We start from the raw sequence: 21,254 nt of genomic DNA on the forward strand, positions 1-21,254 counted from the left end.
CCTTTCCCTTCCCCCCCCCACAACAAACACTCTGTGGGGTGAGTGGGGCTGAGAGACTTCAGAGAAGTGTGACTGGCCCAAGGTCACCCAGCAGCTGCATGTGGAGGAGCGGAGACGCGAACCCGGTTCCCCAGATTACGAGACTACCACTCTTAACCACTACACCACACTGGCTCTCACATGTATGTATGTACTAAACACATGTATGTATGTATGCCATTTTGATCAATGTACATGTTTTCAGAAGTGGTTTCCCCTAATATAATGTATTTTTGCATTCTGCTTTCACTAACGTGAAAAAAATGAGATGTGCAAATTTCAAGGGGTGGCTGTTTCGTTTCTCATGAAAAAAATGAGATGTGCAAATTTCAAGGGGTGACTGTTTCGTTTCTCATATTGTTTCAGAAAGTGTGAATTTGATAGATTCACCTTTAAATGCAGACTGAATTATCCCCCCCCCCCCGCAATCCCTATTTGTGACTACACACAATGTTACTCTGAATGGATTACTTCAGGTTAGCTCCTGTTAATTTTGTCTTGGTAAAAACAACACCCTCTTGCATGGACACTACAGGCTTTTAGCAAATTAGTATATAGCCAGCTTCCATTGCTTCTGAACAGCATATCCCTTGAGAAGAACAGTGGTGTTTTTAATCACTTAGGCCGCTATCTTCAAATCATTTACTCCAGAAAAGTTCTTTTCTAAATTAGATGACTGCCAAGTAAGCTATTTAAGGATTGCGACATCAGATCAGGCTCCAATATTCACTTTTGCTCAGAGGCAATCTTCAGTCATTTTAAAGTATCTCACACCAGTGGAGTACTTTGTGGGTTGAAATGTTATACTCTTGGGCAGCTAAGGGAGTGCACTTAATGTATCACAATCCTAACGCTTGAACAAACAATACTTGAATGTGTCAAGCTTATATCTTAACATGAATTAAACAACATCAGGCAATACCACCGGTCTGATTCAATACATCAGCCTCCAGCTAGTTCAGTGTCTCAAACAGCTTAAAATAATAAAACTGTGCATAATTCAAGGAAAGCAAGCCATAGACAATATGACAATTATCTGCTCAAGACACACTGCTAGCAATCAGATGTAGCCCTAAACTATGGTTTAGCATGATGAGACAAAGTCACAGTGAGCCTCTGGCTTGGACACTCCACTTTGACCGCAGGTGGAGTAGAAGGCTGAATTCCTTGGTTTGTTTGTTGTTCAAAATATGATTAACCTTAGCTATGGTTAGTTGAAGCAAGTCAGCATAATCAGGTATGGGTTGAAGCTGATTTAAGATTAACCACAGTTTATCTGGGTTCAGAGTCACAATTAATTTAAAACAGAGGCCAAAGTTTATCTGTTTTTGTTGTTGTTGTTTAGTCGTTTAGTTGTGTCCGACTCTTCGTGACCCCATGGACCAGAGCACGCCAGGCACTCCTGTCTTCCACTGCCTCCCGCAGTTTGGTCAGACTCATGCTGGTAGCTTCGAGAACACTGTCCAACCATCTCGTCCTCTGTCATCCCCTTCTCCTTGTGCTCTCCATTTTTCCCAACATCAGGGTCTTTTCCAGGGAGTCTTCTCTTCCCATGAGGTGGCCAAAGTATTGGAGTCTCAGTTTCAGGATCTGTCCTTCCAGTGAGCACTCAGGGCTGATTTCCTTAAGAATGAATAGGTTTGATCTTCTTGCAGTCCATGGGACTCTCAAGAGTCTCCTCCAGCACCATAATTCAAAAGTTTATCTACTCCCTCTTACTGTCACATTTGAGGAGAGGGAGTGACTGTACCTGAGTCTCACTGCATCTCATTCTCATATTACTAAACCATGCGTAGCTCAAGGTGCACAGACTTCAGTCTTGCCTATCTATTGCGTTTTTTACTAGACTCCTAAAATCTACCAACCAGAGCCAGGTGCAAAAAGCATACCGTTAGAATTAAGGAACAAGGTGCCTATGAGCACATTCTGAGGCTAAGAATGGTTTTCAATATAAATTCATCATTCTGTCCCACAAAAATCCACTCCTGTTTAACTTTGGTCATTTCAGCAGCCTAATTTAGACGACACTAATACTACTCTCAATAATACCAATAAAACCTCTGCCAGATCAGCTCATCAGCACCATGCACAGTGCAGCTGATGAGAACATAGCTTCCCCTCGTCATTTCCTCTGACTTTTCTGCTTTTGTTGATCCCTGATCTGAGATATCCACATAAATTTCACAGACTGCCTTGGGTATCCTTTGGAAATCAAACCTGCTAGATTAGCATAAGGTAAAGGGACCCCTGACCATTAGGTCCAGTCGTGGATGACTCTGGGGTTGCGCGCTCATCTCACTCTATAGGCCGAGGGAGCCAGCATTTGTCCACAGACAGCTTCCGGGTCATGTGGCCAGCATGACTAAGCTGCTTCTGGCAAACCAGAGCAGCGCACGGAAACGCCGTTTACCTTCCCGCCAGAGCGGTACCTATTTATCTACTTGCACTTTGATGTGCTTTCAAACTGCTAGGTGGGCAGGAGCAGGGACCGAGCAATGGGAGCTCACCCCATCACAGGGATTCAAACCACTGACCTTCTGATCAGCAAGTCCTAGGCTCTGTGGTTTAACCCACAGCGCCACCCGCATCCCTTCTAGATTAACATAGTATCCTCAAAATACACTCACTTCACAGGTAATATACAGTGTAGTCTACACAAAGATATAGATGGGGGGCAGGGAATGGCAACAGATCTGTAGGAATAATTCAAAACATCTAAATAAAGAATCAAAAAGTAAACTATGTTAAGTATCTGGAGTTAGCTAAATTGATGGATTTAATTAGGCATAAATCCAAACCTATGGTACAGAAACAATGGGATTGTTTAAATGAAAAGAGGGCTCAAATACAAAAATTTGGTTGTGCTTAGAGTAACCTTGTGAAGAATAGAAAGAATATAAAGATTTAATGGATTGTGAAAAAACTTAAGGAAAGGAAGTAACTGAAGAACAGATGTAAAGGTGAACTAGAAATTAAGAGACGTGTGGTGAATGCAGTGGAAGTCTTTTATAATATTTTAACTAGGATTTTTATATTGTAATGTTTAAAGTATAAATTTGGTATTATTGTTTATGAAAAGTATTTTTTTTTCTTTTTTCTTTTTTTCTTTTTGGCTTTTTTCTTTCTTTTCTTTTCTTTTCTTTTCTTTTCTTCTTTTTCTTCTGTAGGCTTCAATTGGTAAATATGTAGATAATCGTGTTTATATTGATATGTATGAATTTTGTTTTGATTTTTCTTTATCTATTTATCTTCTTGTAATATTAAATAAAACTAATAAAAATTTAAATAGAAAGAGAGAATTTGCTTTTATGATACATTTGGTTTGTGGCTGAAAGTTGGCAAAAGAAGGTCCAATGCAATATTATTTAAGTTTAGTATTTCTTCAGGAATGTCAAAAATCTGGATGTTATGTGCTGCTAGGTTTTTCAGTGATTTTTGTTGCCTATGAGACCAGTCCTGGAAGATCAGCAAAGAATTTCGTAAAAAGGGTGTGTGGATTTCAGCCAAACCACATGGGCATGTAAATCCACAGGCCTCAAGTCCTTTTGTCCTAGTACATCTTACCACAACTTAAATGAAATGGGTTTCACTTGGTACCCCTTCATGCAACTAAACTTTTCCCCTCTTTCTCCTCATTTTAAATTCTGGAAACCTGGCTTTTGAGATCAAGGGTTCTTGTGAGACTCCTCTGAAGCTGTCAAAACGAAGACATTTATAAGCCTACCAGGATGTGCTATGGAATTCACGTTCTGATACTGGTCATGTGTCAAGGTGAGGTATGGAGTTTTTGCTTATTTGCAGGGCAGGATGGGGGAACAGTACTGATTTTATTATGGTTGTATTTTTGTCTATAAATGGAAGGACTCTCCTCCCTGAAGAGAGGGGAGTGGTTGTGGGCGGGCGCCCGAGCACCACCCCTAGCAGGGGGTGTTAGCCCCCTGCCTCCACCTCACCTGGCTGGCGCCCACGTCCCTCGGCAGGCACCCAACCAGGTGCCACAAAGGGGGCGTGTTCGGCAGCCTTTTGCTGCAGCACCAGCCTCTCCCCGGCCTCATTCTTCGCAGTCGTCTCATCGCGAGTCACCCACCCTCCACTCCCTTTGAGTTAGGGGTTAGGTCATTGGCCTTGCTATGGACCTTAGGTTGGTCGCCCTGGTTGTCCAGGGGGCCTGGTAGGAGTTTTTCCATTTGGCATTAGGCTTTTGGGGTTTTTCGCCTACCTCGTAGCAATCGTCACAACTTTCGTGGTATTGGTGGGTAGGTTAGGCATTGGAATAATGTGTTGTGGTGTGTCGAAGGGCTAGGTGTGGCCATCGCCTGCACCTTCAATTTTTGGGTATTCCGTTAAAGGAATCTGGCGGTCGTGTATTCTGTTCGATGCCTGCTTGGCGGGAGGCCATGGCACGACCCTCGGTGACATCAGGGGAGAGCCTATAGTTGGATTAGCATCAACAGGCTCCACCTACTGATGAATAAACCCACTTGTTTTAGAGATCCAATGCCTAAGCCAATACCTTTTCACTGCTGTAATCAATAAAGTTGTGGCCTTTCCTTGCCCATTAACCTTATATCACATGTCCTTGTGTATTCTTTTCGCATTGCGGGGGTCGGGTCCTCAAACCACAATACAAAATAGTTCTAAAACAAGACAGAAGGCAGCTACCAATCAACCAGTGACCTGGAAGATGGCATAGCTGGGGTACCTCCCACCCATCAATCTCAAGCCCTGGTATCTTGCTGTGCAGCATACCTAGAACCTTCCTTGCCCAAGGAAGGGGGCAGATGACAGGACCAGGGAGATAAAAGGTGAAGCAAGGATGTAGTTACTGCTATTTTTGTTATTCTAAAGCAGCAATGCTGCAGCAAGCAAAGGCTCTAGCAGCTCAGTCAGCTGCTTGTGGCTGCAAAGCCAGACAGGATGTATGTGACTGTTGCCATGGAAACAAAGGGGCAGTCCATTCTCCTTATTGAGCACAGGATGTGAGCTCAGTGTGTGTTATATGACCTGTACAGGATGTACATGGGTGGTTTTTGGAGTTTCTCTCTGTTTGTTGAAGAGAGCAGACATCTTTTACTGTATGACTGCTGAAGACAGGAATAAAAACATGTAGATACATTTCTGTCTGAGTCTGATTCCCCTCCCTGGGGATATGCAGGGAGCAGGGAGGAGGAGAAGCAGTTGGTGTGTTTTTCTCACAGCCTGAGGAAAATCGCCGGAACGGACCTCGTGTGTTTTTCCTGCCGGGAGACGCCGGAGGGAGGTCGAAAGAATTCAGCCGGTGCCTGGAGAGATAGGCACATACCTCTGACCGAGCCTGAATTCTAACAATTTCACCCCCCCCCCCCCCCCGTTTCATCAGTGGCTTTAAAGATAAAGAGTGGAATTCAGACTGGAATCTGGTAATCCTAGCAGAACATAACCCTCTTCACACATTCAAAACGATGTAACAGATATAGAGGGAGTAGGTGAACATGCCCCCAACATCTCTATTCACCCTATCTCCACCCCCTTGCCATTTTTAGCTGGAAGGTCTGAATGGAGCTTCTTCTTCTTCTTCTTCTTCTTCTTCTTCTTCTTCTTCTTCTTCTTCTTTGGTGATTACTCATAGCCGAGTAAGTTTGTCTTCCATGAAAACAGCCTTAACAGTAAATGCGTAAGTGACTGTGGAGGCCAATTTTGGATCCACATGTCCTTCCACGGTGGGGGCACAGGTTTCCGGATGGAAGTTGACCACGGTGAGGGTTTACCAGATGTCACTTCCTCTTTGCACGTTTCCTCCTTTCATCCTGAGTTCGAGCGTCTTCAAAATCCACTTCAGACCTTCTCATGAAACTCAGGAATGTTGGGGTATAGGAGAAGAAGAAGAAGAGGAGGAGGAGGAGGAGGAGGAGGAGGAGGAGGAGGAGGAGTTTGGACTTGATAGCCCACCTTTCTTTTTTCTTTTTTAAATAATATTTATTTGTGTTTCAAAAAGTTACAAGAATAAAAAAGAAAGTAAAAGAAAAACAGAAAATACAAAATACAGAAAAAAATTAAGAACAATTAAGAACAAAACCATCTTTCCATATCTTATCTATCATTTGCTTGTTTCCTTGACCTCCTCACACCTCCCTTTTTTGTATTCTAGTTCATTAGTTGTTTCAGCAAATCCTTTCCTTCTTTGTTTTTATCTTACTAATTTATCTTAATATATTATAACTTTACATTCTGACCGGTTAACAATCCATTTTTACTTAATCCTTTATAACATTACTGCTAAAACCACATAGCTTCATTACAGCATCCTTCTAACATTCCTTAATTTTACAATGTTTCTGTAGATAGACTTTAAATTTCTTCCAATCTTCTTCTACCGACTCTTCTCCCTGGTCTCGGATTCTGCCAGTCATTTCCGCCAGTTCCATGTAATCCATCACCTTCATCTGCCATTCTTCCCGGGTGGGTAGATCTTGTGTCTTCCTTGATAGCCCACCTTTCACTCCCCTTAAGGAGTCTCAAAGCGGCTAACAATCTCCTTTCCCTTCCTCCCCTACAACAAACACTCTGTGAGGTGAGTGGGGCTGAGAGACTTCAGAGAAGTGTGACTAGCCCAAGGCCACCCAGCAGCTGCATGTGGAGGAGCGGGGAAGTGAACCTGGTTCGCCAGATTATGAGTCCACCACTCTTAACCACTACATCACTCTGGCTCTCAGTATAGCAAGTGTACCTGGGAATGTTGGGGACAAATTGGTACACATACAGGCACACCCCATAGACACTTTATGCCCACATGCTTCTTTTGAATGTGGTAGAAGGAGCAGTAGAGATATTGGGAGAGATTTTCTGCAGTGGGTGATGTGGAGCAAAGGAGCTGGTGTTAATGCTATGCATACATTACCATCACTACTCACTGCTCGCTGGCAGTACAGAGTGAACGTGGTGTCTGAAAACACCCTGGGGACCAGCATTTGGACATGATAATGCCGCTCATAAGGAGCCAGCCATGTCCGTAGATAATTCATATATTTCAACAAAGTGTCCTCTTGGAGCTTTTGTGAGCTCTAGGCTACAACCGCTGTTCTGAAGCATGCTTTGTCAAGCTTACGCTGAATCAAGAGAACTGACAACATAATTGGTTTATCAAGAGGAGAATGTACTTGATGTCCCTTTTTTGATTCTGCCCAACTGGCTGCTCAGTAGAAAGGAACAAGAGTTCAGAGCAGATGTGGTTGGGTTTAGAACCATGGGGACCCTACTCTGCCTCCAGATGAGCATGTCAACAATGCGTCTGCCATGTAGCTTTGTGAATATGATGCTACTCTGGCCTTATGAATTAACTGCCAAGTACATTCTTGAGGCTTCATGTATTAAATATAGGAGAACCAGAAGATGCTTTCAGCACAGAAGGGTTTCCTGACAAGCTAGGTCAATACCCTCTAAAACTGTTCATTTTTCTACTAATGGATATGCCAGAAAGTACTTTCATTAATATCTATTCAGGTAATTAGGTTTATATCCTGCCTTAAAATTACCCAATGGATCCTCAGGTTGCCGGAACTTGAGGTTTCCACCCTTAAAGTGGATTAAAGGGCTCTGTCACCTTAGTGCACAGATCCACTGGGAGGGGAAAATTAGACTTTTTCCAATCAGAAAAGTAACAGAGAAATGCATTGAAACATGTGGGAGGAATGAACAAGAACAGGAAGACATATAAACACTCCACAAGCAAATCAGAATGAATGCTCATCGTTTTAAAACTGCCAATCAGACAAATCAGAAAAATTGCTCAAAAAAGGCAGGATATAATCTAAACTCTGTGTAACCTTTGTGCAAGCAAATCGAGATGAAGTCTCAATAAAGAGTCATCTGGAGAAACCCAGAGGGTGGCTTACAGAAGTATTGCAAAGCCCACACTTCTAAAAATAACCAGTACATAATTGCCTTTACAGTGGTACCTCAGGTTACATACGCTTCAGGTTACATACGCTTCAGGTTACAGACCCCACTAACCCATAAATAGTGCTTCAGGTTAAGAACTTTGCTTCAGGATGAGAACAGAAATTGTGCTCCAGCGGCGTGGCGGCAGCAGTAGGCCCCATTAGCTAAAGTGGTGCTTCAGGTTAAGAACAGTTTCAGGTTAAGAACGGACCTCCGGAACGTGAGGTACTATTTCTGGGTTAGCGGAGTCTGTAACCTAAAGCGTATGTAACCCACGGTACCACTGTACCAGTACTAGTTATAATTCAGCCCCCCCTTTTTTGCCAGTAAAGATCTCTGAATCATTTATCCATCATTTCAGTCTACTTCAACTGATAGGATATCTGATGCACGCCAACATTAATATTTTATGCATGAGTTTAAAATCCTTTACCAAGAGAATCCTTGTGAGGAGCATTTAAAATAATTGCATTCCCACATTAGTTCATAGTGATTTAAGATACTTATGTCTGTCTCATGGGTGCTTTGAGGAGAGTTTTTACATAGCAGAGGCCAATGCTTGCAAGCTGTTCATATGTGGAGCATCTGCAGGCATTCCTGGTGTCAGGGGAGCGGGGGGGGGGAATAATAATGCTTTGAGCGATTCAACAATGTTCAGGGAGTTCAAAAAAGTTTTGTGAAGACTGGACCTTTGCTTATAGCATTTTTTCTACAAGGTGATAGGATCTCAAGGAACCACCAGACATTTTTCAGCCTAGTGAAACCAAGGTACTGGAAACTAACCGCTCGTTTGTTTTGGTGAAATTCTGCATGTAGAAATTTCATCCGTTTGTTTGCAAATCACCAGAAACTTTGGCAAGATTTGTCCTCATAAGGGTGAAAATACATTTCAAGGGAATAACGCATGAGTCCAAAAATTCAGTACAGTGGTACCTCGGGTTACAGACCCTTCAGGTTACAGACGCTTCAGGTTACAGACTCCGCTAACCCAGAAATAGTACCTTGGGTTAAGAACGTTGCTTCAGGATGAGAACAGAAATTGTGCTCCAGCGGCGCGGCGGCGGCAGGAGGCCCCATTAGCTAAAGTGGTACCTCAGGTTAAGAACAGTTTCAGGTTAAGTACAGACCTCCAGAACAAATTAAGTTCTTAACCTGAGGTACCACTGTATTCCTAACTTCAGGAGATATCTGTGAAATATTCTATGTAACATTTGGGGCGAGGTGTCAACAAAATGCAGATGACACCTAATTCTGTTTAGTAATACCCTGGTATTGTTCAGCCTGCGTAGGATGAAGTTTGCCTCCCTCACAAGTCTGGAAGTGCTCACAGATCCATCGTTGTCACTAGAGGCCCATTTAGTCTGTTCCTGTTGAAGGATCTTAGCCAGAACTTGTTGAATACAGCAGAGCATACGCAGACTGTCCAGAAGCAGTCAGTTGCAGACAGGATGAAACAGGAACAAGACGCTGCTACTAGTAACTTGGTTTATTATTTACAGCAGAATCACAAGTTACTATATACAGGATACAGACACGGATCTTAACTCTCTCACTGAACAAGCTCCAATGAACTCTCAAACCACACACTGACCAACCAAGTAACCACACAGGAAGGTCATGAGTCATCATGCATATGTGGAGACCTCGACCAATAGCAGAGTTGTATCCTAGGTCCCTAGGGACGCAGGTGGCGCTGTGGGTTAAAGCCTCAGCGCCTAGGGCTTGCCGATCGAAAGGTCGGCGGTTCGAATCCCTGTGGCGGGGTGCGTTCCCGCTGCTCGGTCCCAGCGCCTGCCAACCTAGCAGTTCGAAAGCACCTCCGGGTGCAAGTAGATAAATAGGGACCGCTTACCAGCGGGAAGGTAAACGGCGTTTCCGTGTGCGGCTCTGGCTCTGGCTCTGGCCAGAGCAGCGATGTCACGCTGGCCACGTGACCCGGAAGTGTCTCCGGACAGCGCTGGCCCCTGGCCTCTTAAGTGAGATGGGCGCACAACCCCAGAGTCTGTCAAGACTGGCCCGTACGGGCAGGGGTACCTTTACCTTTTATCCTAGGTCCCATATCTCTAGGCAGAATAACTCCCTCTGCTCAGTCTTCTTGGCCTTCAGCCAACTCCTTAATTTCTTCTGTGGGAAGCTGCATCAAATAGCACATAGTCAAAAATCCCAACAGTTCCATCAGCTGCAACTTCCTGGACAGAGATCCATACCTTGGCAAGTTCCACAAATGGTTGGCATCCGTCAGTCTCAGCTACTACAATATGTTATACATGGGAATGCTTTTGAAGATCAGAAACACCCACTAAGCCAAAATACAGCTGGGAGGCTGTTAGCTGACATTCAGTTATGGTCATATCGCATGTTATGGACCTATGCATATGCTCAGATTTTCAAACAGAGGCTCTTCTTTGAGTACAGTGGGTGGCTACAAGGTAGGGTTTCCATGTAGCTTCTTTTTCCAGGACACATCCTCTTTTTCAGGGATAACATTTCTGTCCAGGTGGATTTTTTAAAGTGTCTCTGGCTATATTTTCTGATGAGAGATAGACATAACTGGTGGTTGAAGACTTGCTTTCCTATTATTATTATTATTATTATTATTATTATTATTATTATTATTAAAATTTACTTTACATGTAGCATATAACAAAAAACACAGACAATACAAAACCACAATACCATACACTACAGTTTAGTTCAATACAAACCTATATAATATCAACACCATAATGTAAAACTATACTATACATACTATCTATTTATCCACAGTGGTACCTCAGGTTAAGTACTTAATTCATTCCGGAGGTCTGTACTTAACCTGAAACTTTTCTTAACCTGAAGCACCGCTTTAGCTAATGGGGCCTCCTGCTGCTGCCGCGCCACCGGAGCACGATTTCTGTTCTCATCCAGAAGCAAAGTTCTTAACCTGAAGCACTATTTCTGGGTTAGCGGAGTCTGTAACCTGAAGCGTATGTAACCTGAAGCATATGTAACCCGAGGTACCACTGTATTTCCTCTTCTCTTATCCTTCCCTCCTCAGCAATATATCACAGCTTCTATAGCCTACATATAGTAGGGGTATTTAAAATGAGTGTCACGCTGCTGCCAGCGACTCCCAGCCAGGAACGTACAAAGACAAGGAAAGGTTTCTTACTGTCCACTTTTTATTCAGTATTTAGAGAGAGAGGCTATAGAACCCAGTCTCTTGGATAATGGTGTTCTCCCAAATGAATCTCCACCTCCCATCTCTCCCACTTCCTCATTTGTCACTTCTATGGGTGCTGCTAAGTGCCCTCTGTCTTTGAGCTCTTTGCTCTGCTACTTTCAAGGCTCACAGGGTTCTGGGAGAGGGGGTCTGGAAAGCTTTCTAAAGACACTGTGTCCATCAGCTGTTGCCCCTCTGGTGCTTCCTCCTCCTCCTTGCCCATTATTTCCCAACTTCCCCCCTCATCTGCCCCTGAGCTGCGACCTCCCTCAAACCCCTGTTGTAAATCTAAATTGTCTTCCTCTTCCTCTTCCCTGGAAGAGTCAAGCTGGGGAGGTGGTCTCCACCATTCCTCCTCTGCCCAGTCTCTGGCAATGAGAGTCATCACCTGGAGTACTGTGTCCAGTTCTGGGCACCACAGTTCAAGAAGGACACTGACAAACTGGAACGTGTCCAGAAGAGGGCAACCAAAATGGTCAAAGGCCTGGAAACGATGCCTTATGAGGAACGGCTAAGGGAGCTGGGCATGTTTAGCCTGGAGAAGAGGAGGTTAAGGGGTGATATGATCGCCATGTTCAAATATATAAAAGGATGTCACATAGAGGAGGGAGAAAGCTTGTTTTCTGCTGCTCCAGAGAAGCGGACACGGAGCAATGGTTCCAAACTACAAGAAAAAAGATTCCACCTAAACATTAGGAAGAACTTCCTGACAGTAAGAGCTGTTCGACAGTGGAATTTGCTGCCAAGGAGTGTGGTGGAGTCTCCTTCTTTGGAGGTCTTTAAGCAGAGGCTTGACAACCATATGTCAGGAGTGCTCTGATGGTGTTTTCTGCTTGGCAGGGGGTTGGACTCCATGGCCCTTGTGGTCTCTTCCAACTCTATGATTCTATGATTCTATGATCATAGCATCCTCTTTTTTGCTCTTCAAAGTGTTGGGAGATTCCATTCTACCTTTTGTTGCAGATATGTGGAATTGTTACATGTCACATGTCTGTTTATATTCCAGCACAGACTGCTGGGTCCCGTGATTGGAACTTCCGCTCTGTGTATTGCTTTTGTTTCTAGTCTCTCTCTGAGAAGACGGCAAGGAGAGACAATATGTTTCTTTGCTGTGATTTATGTATAATAAATCCGTAGTTTTAGTATGTACCTGCAGCCTCAAGCCTCTTCTGTTGTGCATTTTACTCTGCTAAGTAAAGTGTGCTCAAGTCAGCAAGCTTGAGTCGCTGATTTACGGTGGAGCCAGAGGTCGATGAATCTCCGCAGCGCGAAGGCTGAGAGGGAGACGAACGAGCTGGCCTATCGACCCCCAGATGCCGACACAAAATATATCAATAAGGGAGAGGGCCTACTTTTTGGTTTCTCCCTGACTACAGAATGCCTACCTTAATGTCATTTTGGTGGGTGCCAAATATCTTTTTTTATTTTCCCCAGGCATATGTCCCTCTGCTAATTGCTTTCATTGTGCTTTAATAGGTTTTGTTTCTTCTGATGGCCTTTATGATACTCTTTTACATTGTGTTTAATGCATTAAAAAAAAAAAAACAACCAAGCCACCATTGTTTAAAGAGCATAAATCCCTAGAATAAATAAATAACTAGCCTTTAGAACAGGGGTAGGCAACCTAAGGCCCATGGGCCACAACCAGCCCATGGGGGTCATTTAACCGGTCCACAAGCCACCCCTGAACCGAGACACCCGCTCGGTGAGTCCCCGCGTGCTGCACTAAACAAGGACTCGCTTCTGTGGCGCCATAAATTGTGTCTGCGCAGACGCAGACACTGGAAATCGCGGGTGCATGTGCTCACATACACGTGTGATCTGACCCATGGAGGGATCTCCACTGGAGTGAACCGGCCCAGGCAAGATAAACCTTGACAACCCCTGCTTTAGAAGCACAGGGCAAAGTTCTTTGTGGAACCGTGATGGAAGATGAGGTGGCCATTTTTGGAGCTACAGGTCAAAGAGCCCCAAAGAGCCTGAAACACTATGTGCATCCCTCATGCTGCACTCCTGGCGTGGCACAATGGTTGTGGGAAACCCAGATTCACACACAAACACCCCTTCCGAGCCAATTTAAACTTCATAAAGGCAGTCATGTTTCCAGTGAGGAACGTATGAAGGCCACCATTTACTAAGTTCTTATTATGTGCACAGGTGGGAATCAAACCACTTGTGGAACGGCAGTGCCCTTGAAGCTAATGGGATATCTCTGGAGAAAGTTGTTTTGGGAGATGACTGCATGGCGACCACTGCACAGAAAGGAAGACTGAAGAGCAGAGATCTGAGTCCCAAACATTTTCTTTTCCCATTGTCCCCTTATAAAGAAAACAAAGAGGAGAGATAGTAATGTGAAAGGGTAAAATTTCTATCAGAATTTATTCAGCAGCGAGACACGGGCGGGAGGTGGAAGCATGTACTAATATGGTCCATGGCACTAAAGTTTAATATTACTATCCAAATGCCATTTATCTTTCCCCTTTTCCCCATCAGAGTAGGGGGTTTATGTTGGAGATAATGTGATATTGCAGCATAAGCCCTCCTCAGATTTCAAACAGGTCAACTTGTCAAAGCTTTTTAAGGGAGCCAATTACATTAATTTTCCACAGCAGAGAAATACATATTTCATTTCCATCTCCCACTAGAGATGGGGCCCAGGGATTCTTTTTCTAGAGGCTCTTATCACTAAGTAACATTCATACCCCCAAAGGAACCTTTGGCAGTCACTGGTCCATTGATATAATTGAGCAAGCTATGCGCCGTCTGACACTGCCATGGCACTCTTCAATGGTCCTGTGCGCTAAGCACTCAGAACAATGAAGCCTTAGAAGACTGCCACATTGTCAATAAATTTCAATTACACTAATTGCCAAGAGTTCAATGAGTGCATTTTGAAAAAGCAGGGGAAAGGACGAATTAAAAAAAAGGAAAGAAAGAAAGAAAAAGAAAAGCACAGGCCTACTGAGGCTATAGAAAAGGAAGCAGTAAAAAAGAAAAACGAAACTGCAGTTTGTAATATGGGCATCGGTGTGTGTGTGTGTGTGTGTGTATGTTTAAAAGCATGATTTAACAAGATTTTACAAGCTGGTACCAGTTTCAGGGATCTTGTTTTACATTTCTTTGTTGCTGTCACCAAACTACACATGCAGAGAGACACATTTATGTGGCATTGTCTTTCAAGGCAGAATCATTTTCTTAGTTTGGTTTTGCCTTGTTGTTGTTGTTCATGTCCTGTTTAAGACGGATAATGCTCCTGAAAGCAGAAGGCAGCGATGTCAGTTCCATGAGCAAATTAGACGGCTTACTAAATCAGCACAGTGAAGCCAAATGTGTCACCTTATGTCAGGGCAGGCATCCCAAATTAATTACAGCTCAGCAGGAAAGCACAGTACACAGACGTATATGTACAGACTGCAGCAGGCATCAATATTGAATGTACAGCATTGTGCACTTTCTGCAGGCAAGTGTTAAGGGCAGGTCGACACGACTTATGAACCACCAAACTGAGCACAGCCTGCCAGTGTCTCAGTGAGCATTCTCTTCCTATATGTAAGCTATTATTTACAGTACATTCCTATACGTGTTTACACATGTAGAAAAGTTCATTTATTTCTTGGTTTCGGGAATTCTATACCGCCCTTCACCAAAAATGGTAATGTAGCAGTTTTGCAAATAAAGAAGTGATATGACACACAACCAACAGCAAAAATTTGCATACTGTACTTTGCATACCTTTACTTGCAAGACATCACAGACATCACCTTGCCAACAAAGGTCCGTATAGTTAAAGCTATGGTTTTCCCAGTAGTGATGTATGGAAGTGAGAGCTGGACCATAAAGAAGGCTGATCGCTGAAGAATTGATGCTTTTGAATTATGGTGCTGAAGTAGACTCTTGAGAGTCCCATGGACTGCAAGAAGATCAAACCTCTCCATTCTGAAGGAAATCAGCCCTGAGCAGTGGCGTAGCATGGGGGGTGCAGGGGTGGCCAGCCGCACCGGGCGCAACATCTGGGGGTTAGGGTTAGGGGGTGCAAATCCACGGGTTAGGGGGCGCAAATCCACGGGTTAGGGGGCGCAAATCCACGGGTTAGGGGGTGCAAATCCACGGGTTAGGGGGCGCAAATCCACGGGTTAGGGGGCGCAAATTACTTGCCTTGCCCCGGGTGCTGACAACCCACGCTACGCTACTGGCCCTGAGTGCTCACTGGAAGGACAGATCCTGAAGCTGAGACTCCAATACTTTGGCCACCTCATGAGAAGAGAAGACTCCCTGGAAAAGACCCTGATGTTGGGAAAGATGGAGGGCACAAGGAGAAGGGGACGATAGAGGATGAGGTGGTTGGATAGTGTTCTCAAAGCTACCACCATCAGTTTGACTAAACTGCGGGAGGCAGTGGAAGACAGAAGAGTCGGAAATGACTAAACGACTAAACAGCAACAACAACTTGCAAGTAAGGACCTCTCTTGTTCTGTTTTGGGCAGGAGTCAAGATAATCAGCAAGCCTGTATTCCCCCTATCTTCCCCTTGACAAAGGTGCTTGGTCCCCCAAAAAAGGCCTGAAGCTGGATTGAAAGAGATCTAGATTAGGGTTAGCGACTGTGGTACCTTCCTTATGTTTTGGACTACAACTCTCATCAACCCCAGCCATCATGGCCAGTGTTCAGGGGTGATGGGAGCTCTAGTCCACAGCAATTGGGTGGCTGTTCTGCTGTCGCTTTCTCAAGGACCCTGCCACGAGACCTACACTTTTGCACACTATTCCATTAATCACAACAGGGCATACTTCTGAATAATCATGTATAGGATTTCTCCGCGTATCTCACTAAGTTAGTCTCAACTGGACATTTAAACTTTTTACTAGGGGTGGGCACTGACCACTGGATTCAGTGTGGACTCTGATTCTGCAATTCAGAAATCAGCCTACCTTGGTCCAAGGTATTCAATTATTTCTGACTTCATCCAAGTCTGCCTCCTTCCCTCCCCCTCCTTCCCTCACTACTGAGAAATCAAAAAACAACTCTCTTTTGACAAAAGTGGATGAAATTTGCAAGCATACTAGTCCATCCAGAGTGGATAAGGTGTGCTGAATTACAGTGAAATAAGTTTAAGGGCAGTTGTGCTGCACACCTTTTAAAAAAGGGTTTTGGAAGAAATTGGATGAAATTTGCAGGCTTTACCCTGTCTGAGAGCATGAATCCTGCCAAGTTTCAGGATAGCTGCAGTGTTTTTTCAGCAAAGTATAGTCTTGGTAGTTTGGGGGTTTAAAGGGGGAATCTCTTAATCTCCCTAAAATTCCATAGGCAACTTTTTTTAAAAAAAAAATATTTTTTATTAAATTTATGGGCAACTGGCTTGAAAACTGCAGACATGCAATTTTCAAAATGCAAAATGTCAGATAAATAGGTCCAAAGACTTTTATGCTAGGCACCTCTAAATTGGTTTTTGTTTTAGATTGAAAAACTAAAAGGGATTCATTCTCCAAGTAAAAGTAATTCCTTCAGGTTGCAAACCTCACCTGTCAGTCACAATAGCAATAGTCCTCCCACATCCACTCTGTTTGCTCTTCCAGCAACCACCACCCCACCCTGGCATTATGGCAAACTTAGAGACATCACTTTCATTTTAGCAGATGCTTGTCTGCAGTAATTTTTTCCATGTTGGGATTGCCAAGGTGCTTTAAAGATCCCTGATTCAAGTTATGCCACATCATACAGATCCTGGATCACCCCAGACAAGCCAAATATCCCTCTGTTTTGCCTCAGGATTTGGGTCATGCATTTGATGCACCTACTTTTTACAGGCTGCCTTGAACTGCAAAAATAGGGGAGCTGGTTGCCAAACCCACAAAAAAAGAGCAGGTCAGAGAAAGTTTGGTGGGTTGCATTAGGATTGGTGGGTCATAGGTTGTTCCAACATGATTGATACCAGTTTCACATAAAAGTAAAGGGACCCCTGACCGTTAGGTCAAGTCGCGGACGACTCTGGGGTTGTGGCACTCATCTCTATAGGCCGAGGGAGCCGGTGTTTGTCCGCAGACAGCTTCCAGGTCATGTGGCCAGCATGACTAAGCCACTTCTAGCGAACCAGGGCAGCACACGGAAACGCCGTTTACCTTCCCACCGGAGCGATACCTATTTATCTACTTGCACTTTGACGTGCTTTCAAACTGCTAGTTTGGCAGGAGCAGGGACCGAGCAACGGGAGCGCACTCCGTCACAGAGATTCAAACCGCTGACCTTCTGATCGGCAAGCTGTTGGCTCTTTGGTTTAGACCACAGCGCCACCCGCGTCCCACTCTGTTTCACATAATTTATCATTATCCCAGGCTACTACTGTCAGGAGAGAAGGAGGCAGGTATTCAAGTCTTCTCTTATAATAACTCTTTTTTAAAATGTATATTGACCTTTCATAACAACACTCCAAGGAGTATCACTGTTATTTACGGATGGATAACTGAGGCTGAGCCATAGAGTACTATCTGGTCCCTCTGCATATATGCAGAGTGTGAAAAGGCTCTTCAGAGCACACACCACAATTCTGCCATTCCATGGTGTTGCACAGCCCATCACCATTCCTGCTAAGCCAAGGCCAACTAGCAATGTATGTATACTTCTCCCCAGAGCCTGAGTGTGGAAGCTTATTAAGGGCACCATGGGTCTTGCAAATATCTACATAAGTGAGGCACAGGAGGTCCTAGGCTTGGCAGGAACACAGGAGCTGGAGCATGTCTGGCATTATACTGGCTTGGAAGGGAGAGGCGCGGGTTGCAATATGTGCTATGACATCAAATGTACATTTTCTATAGCAGCTTTCCCCCACCTGGATTCCTCCCGATATCTTAAGAATACAGTCCCCATCATTCCTGGCCATTGTGGCTAGGCAGGGCAGCCACGAGGTGGAGTGAAGGAGCAGTCTTACCTTCACTGCTATCAGAGAAGTGGGGCCAGCACCAGTGCTGATTTCTGGTGAGATCTCACCGGAATCTACCGTCACCACCGCCATTTTGCAACGCCACAATGCAATGTAGGCAAAGGATGCTTCAGCAGGGTTGCAGTGGCACAGCACTTCCCATTTTGCCTCAAGTGACAAAAAAGGATGTGCTGCCCCTGTTGCTAAGGCTGATGGGAACTGTAGTTCAAACGATCTGGGGGGCTCTAGGTTGGAGACAGTTGCACTTCTTTGGAGGTTATAGCAGGGGACCGCAGCTATTATATACCCTTAACCGAAGAACGGTACTGTGATAGCCTGGGATTCGGACTCAGAGGCTGAATGTGAGCAATCCCAGCCTGCACAGGAGTCCCTCAAGTGCTGCTTGAGGAGGGGATAAAAAAGGGGGGAGAAGGAAAGTCTCCCAAGCCTCCACGGGAGGAGAGCGATCCCTGCAGAGGCTTAGGAGGGAAGCTGCGGCCCGCCAATCATATGGGTTGTGCAGCTTCCCTCCCAAGCCTCTGTGGCCATCTGTGATGGCCTGGGATTCGGACTCGGAGGCTGAACCTGAGGAATCCCAGCCTGCACAGGAGTCCCCGCCTCCAGAACCAGCTGAGCCGGGGCTGGGGCCTGAGCCTGAAGGGTCCTCACCTGTGCTGGATCCTCAGGTGCAGGCACCAGCTGAGTCTGCTCTGGCTCCTGAGGTGATGGAGGACCCATTGCCTGCAGGTGCTCCACTCTCAGCCCCATCAGGGGGAAGCTGAGGTTGCCTCTGGGTCCGGTAACCCTCCAGCCTCTCCTGAGCTGCAGAGGCTCAGGGCAGAGAGGCGGAGGGAACTAAGTTCCTGCAGGAGGAGTGCTCGCCTCCAGGCCAAGAGAGGCGAGTCACCTGTGGACCGGGGCCGCCCTGTGCCTCGGGGCAGATAAAAGCCAGTTAGTCCCAGTCCCAGGTTGTAGGAGCAACGTTGTTGGTAGCCTGTTCTTGCCTGCACCCTGCCCTGCTCTTCTGCCAGAGTTCCTGACCCCACCCGACTCCCCACCTTGGACCCTGCTACAGCTTTGACAGACAGCCTCCATACCGCACCATCGACCTCGGACTGGACTTGGACCTTGCCTCTCGGTTAGTCCCCCGGGACCAGCACAGGTACACTCCTTCTATCTGGGATGGTCATCCTCTTCCACCAAGCGTGCAGCTTCAGGAGGGACGCACATGGAGCAGGGAGGGAGGGAGGGAGGGAGGGGACACCCGCCTAGCCAGCCAGATCAGCCGAATTAACCCTGGCGATCAATGGGGTGACAGATGTCGCAGCCAGATCACCCTCACATCCGCTTGGAGACAGTTGCTCTACAGCAATGTCCACATTTGGATGGAGGTTTCCCAGCCCTGTTTTATAGGCAGGCCTGGTCAGGGGATGGAGCCTTCTTGAGAAGTAGAGCCATGATGGAAGCTGGACTGCAAGAACAACACGGCCGCTTTCCCCTCCACTCAGCAGTCTCAAGGGCTTCACCACATGGGGCAGCAGTCAACACAACCCAGAAGACTTGCCATCTGAGTCATGACTGGTCTGACAAGTACAAAGATGGATTTTTTGAAACCTCGCATTTGACAACCTAAGCAAATAGTAGGGAATATTTCTTTTTGTCAAGGCCTAGTGTTGAGAATAATTCCAACTAAATTCATGAGAGGAAAAATGTAATGCCAGAGCTGAGGTTGATGGAATGGAAGCATAAGAACTTGAATGAAGGCCTAGGAAGGTGGCGGTGGAGGAGAAGCGTATAATTTGGAAATGATCACTGAAGCAAGCTACAACATAGCCAGCTCTTGCTACGTAAAGCTTGTTGAGAAGTCAGTTTAATATTTAAACCAGAGACATGGGTGTTAATATAAAATTGCAGATGAGCTTCAGTTGGAAAATGACACGCCCTGTCAGCATAATAATGTCAAAAACTGCTGTGACATTGAAAAAGGATAAAAATAAGTTAGCAGAGTCGAAGGAGTAGCAGACTACATTAAGGGGAGCGGGGCTATTATCAGATAATGTGGAAAGCAGATAAGTCTACTGTGAGAAGTGATGTGGTCGGAGAAGTGGTGAATTAAAATTTCCCCCTCGGGTATGATTGCTGGATTTACATACAAGGAAAAAGAACCAGGCAGAAGTGCCTTTCCTGAGGCCACACAGGAAAAATATTTCAGGCTTAGGAAAAGAAACCTGGATTCCTGTAGGGAAACATATATGGATGGAAGGATTTCTGATAGGGCTGGATAAAAAATAGATGGTTTTCCTGTCCCGTTTTTTTTAAACAAACAAACAAACAAACAGAAATAGATAATAATTTCATTAAAGAGATCTTTTGGTTGATCTTAGACTTTGCATGCAATACAGTGGGGTGCAGAACCCGTTTTTGGCTAGCAGACCAGATCTTTATCTCCCCCACCACATGGACCACCTTTGACAGGTGTGTGATACCACCTACATGTCATTCAATGGACATCATGAGGTGATTGAGAGGCAGGTAGTCCCACCCACCTGTCAAAGGTTGTCTGCCAGGTTGGGGGGCGGGAGCTAGTGGCTTCCAAGCACCACACTGACTTGATTGCCACCTCCTGGACTAAGGTGTGGATCAGAATATAGATATTCATGGGATTTTGCACTTGTGTGGACATTGCATTGTCATTTTAAGTTTAAAAGCCATATAAAGATATTGCTGTATTTTGAAATGCACTTTTTGAGAGAAAGTGGGTTTATCCATGTGTAATTTGAAGAAAAATACATTTCAAGTACACATACAGTGGTAACTCGGTTGCAAACGTAATCCGTTCCAGAAGACCATTTGACTTCCGAAACATTCGACAACCGAAGCACAACGAGCGGTTGGAAAATTCAATTGAGAAAATTGAGAAATGCGCCTCAGAAGCCATTCGACTTCTGAGGCATGTTCAAAAGTGGAAGCATTCACTTCCAGGTTTTCGGCGTTTGAAAACTGAAACGTTTGGCTTCCGAGACACTTGAAAACTAAGGTACCACTGTATATATAAACTTATTTAAAAGCAAATTTTCACATGATTCTTGTTTTTAAATGCAAAAACAACAGGCGCATGCAAAAGTTGACATGAACTGCAGATCCATTCTTATCCAGCATAACTCATGGCTCACAGCTGATTTGG

Source organism: Podarcis cretensis (assembly GCF_951804945.1).
Source record: "Podarcis cretensis genome assembly, chromosome: 7".
NCBI classification, from domain to species: domain Eukaryota; kingdom Metazoa; phylum Chordata; class Lepidosauria; order Squamata; family Lacertidae; genus Podarcis; species Podarcis cretensis.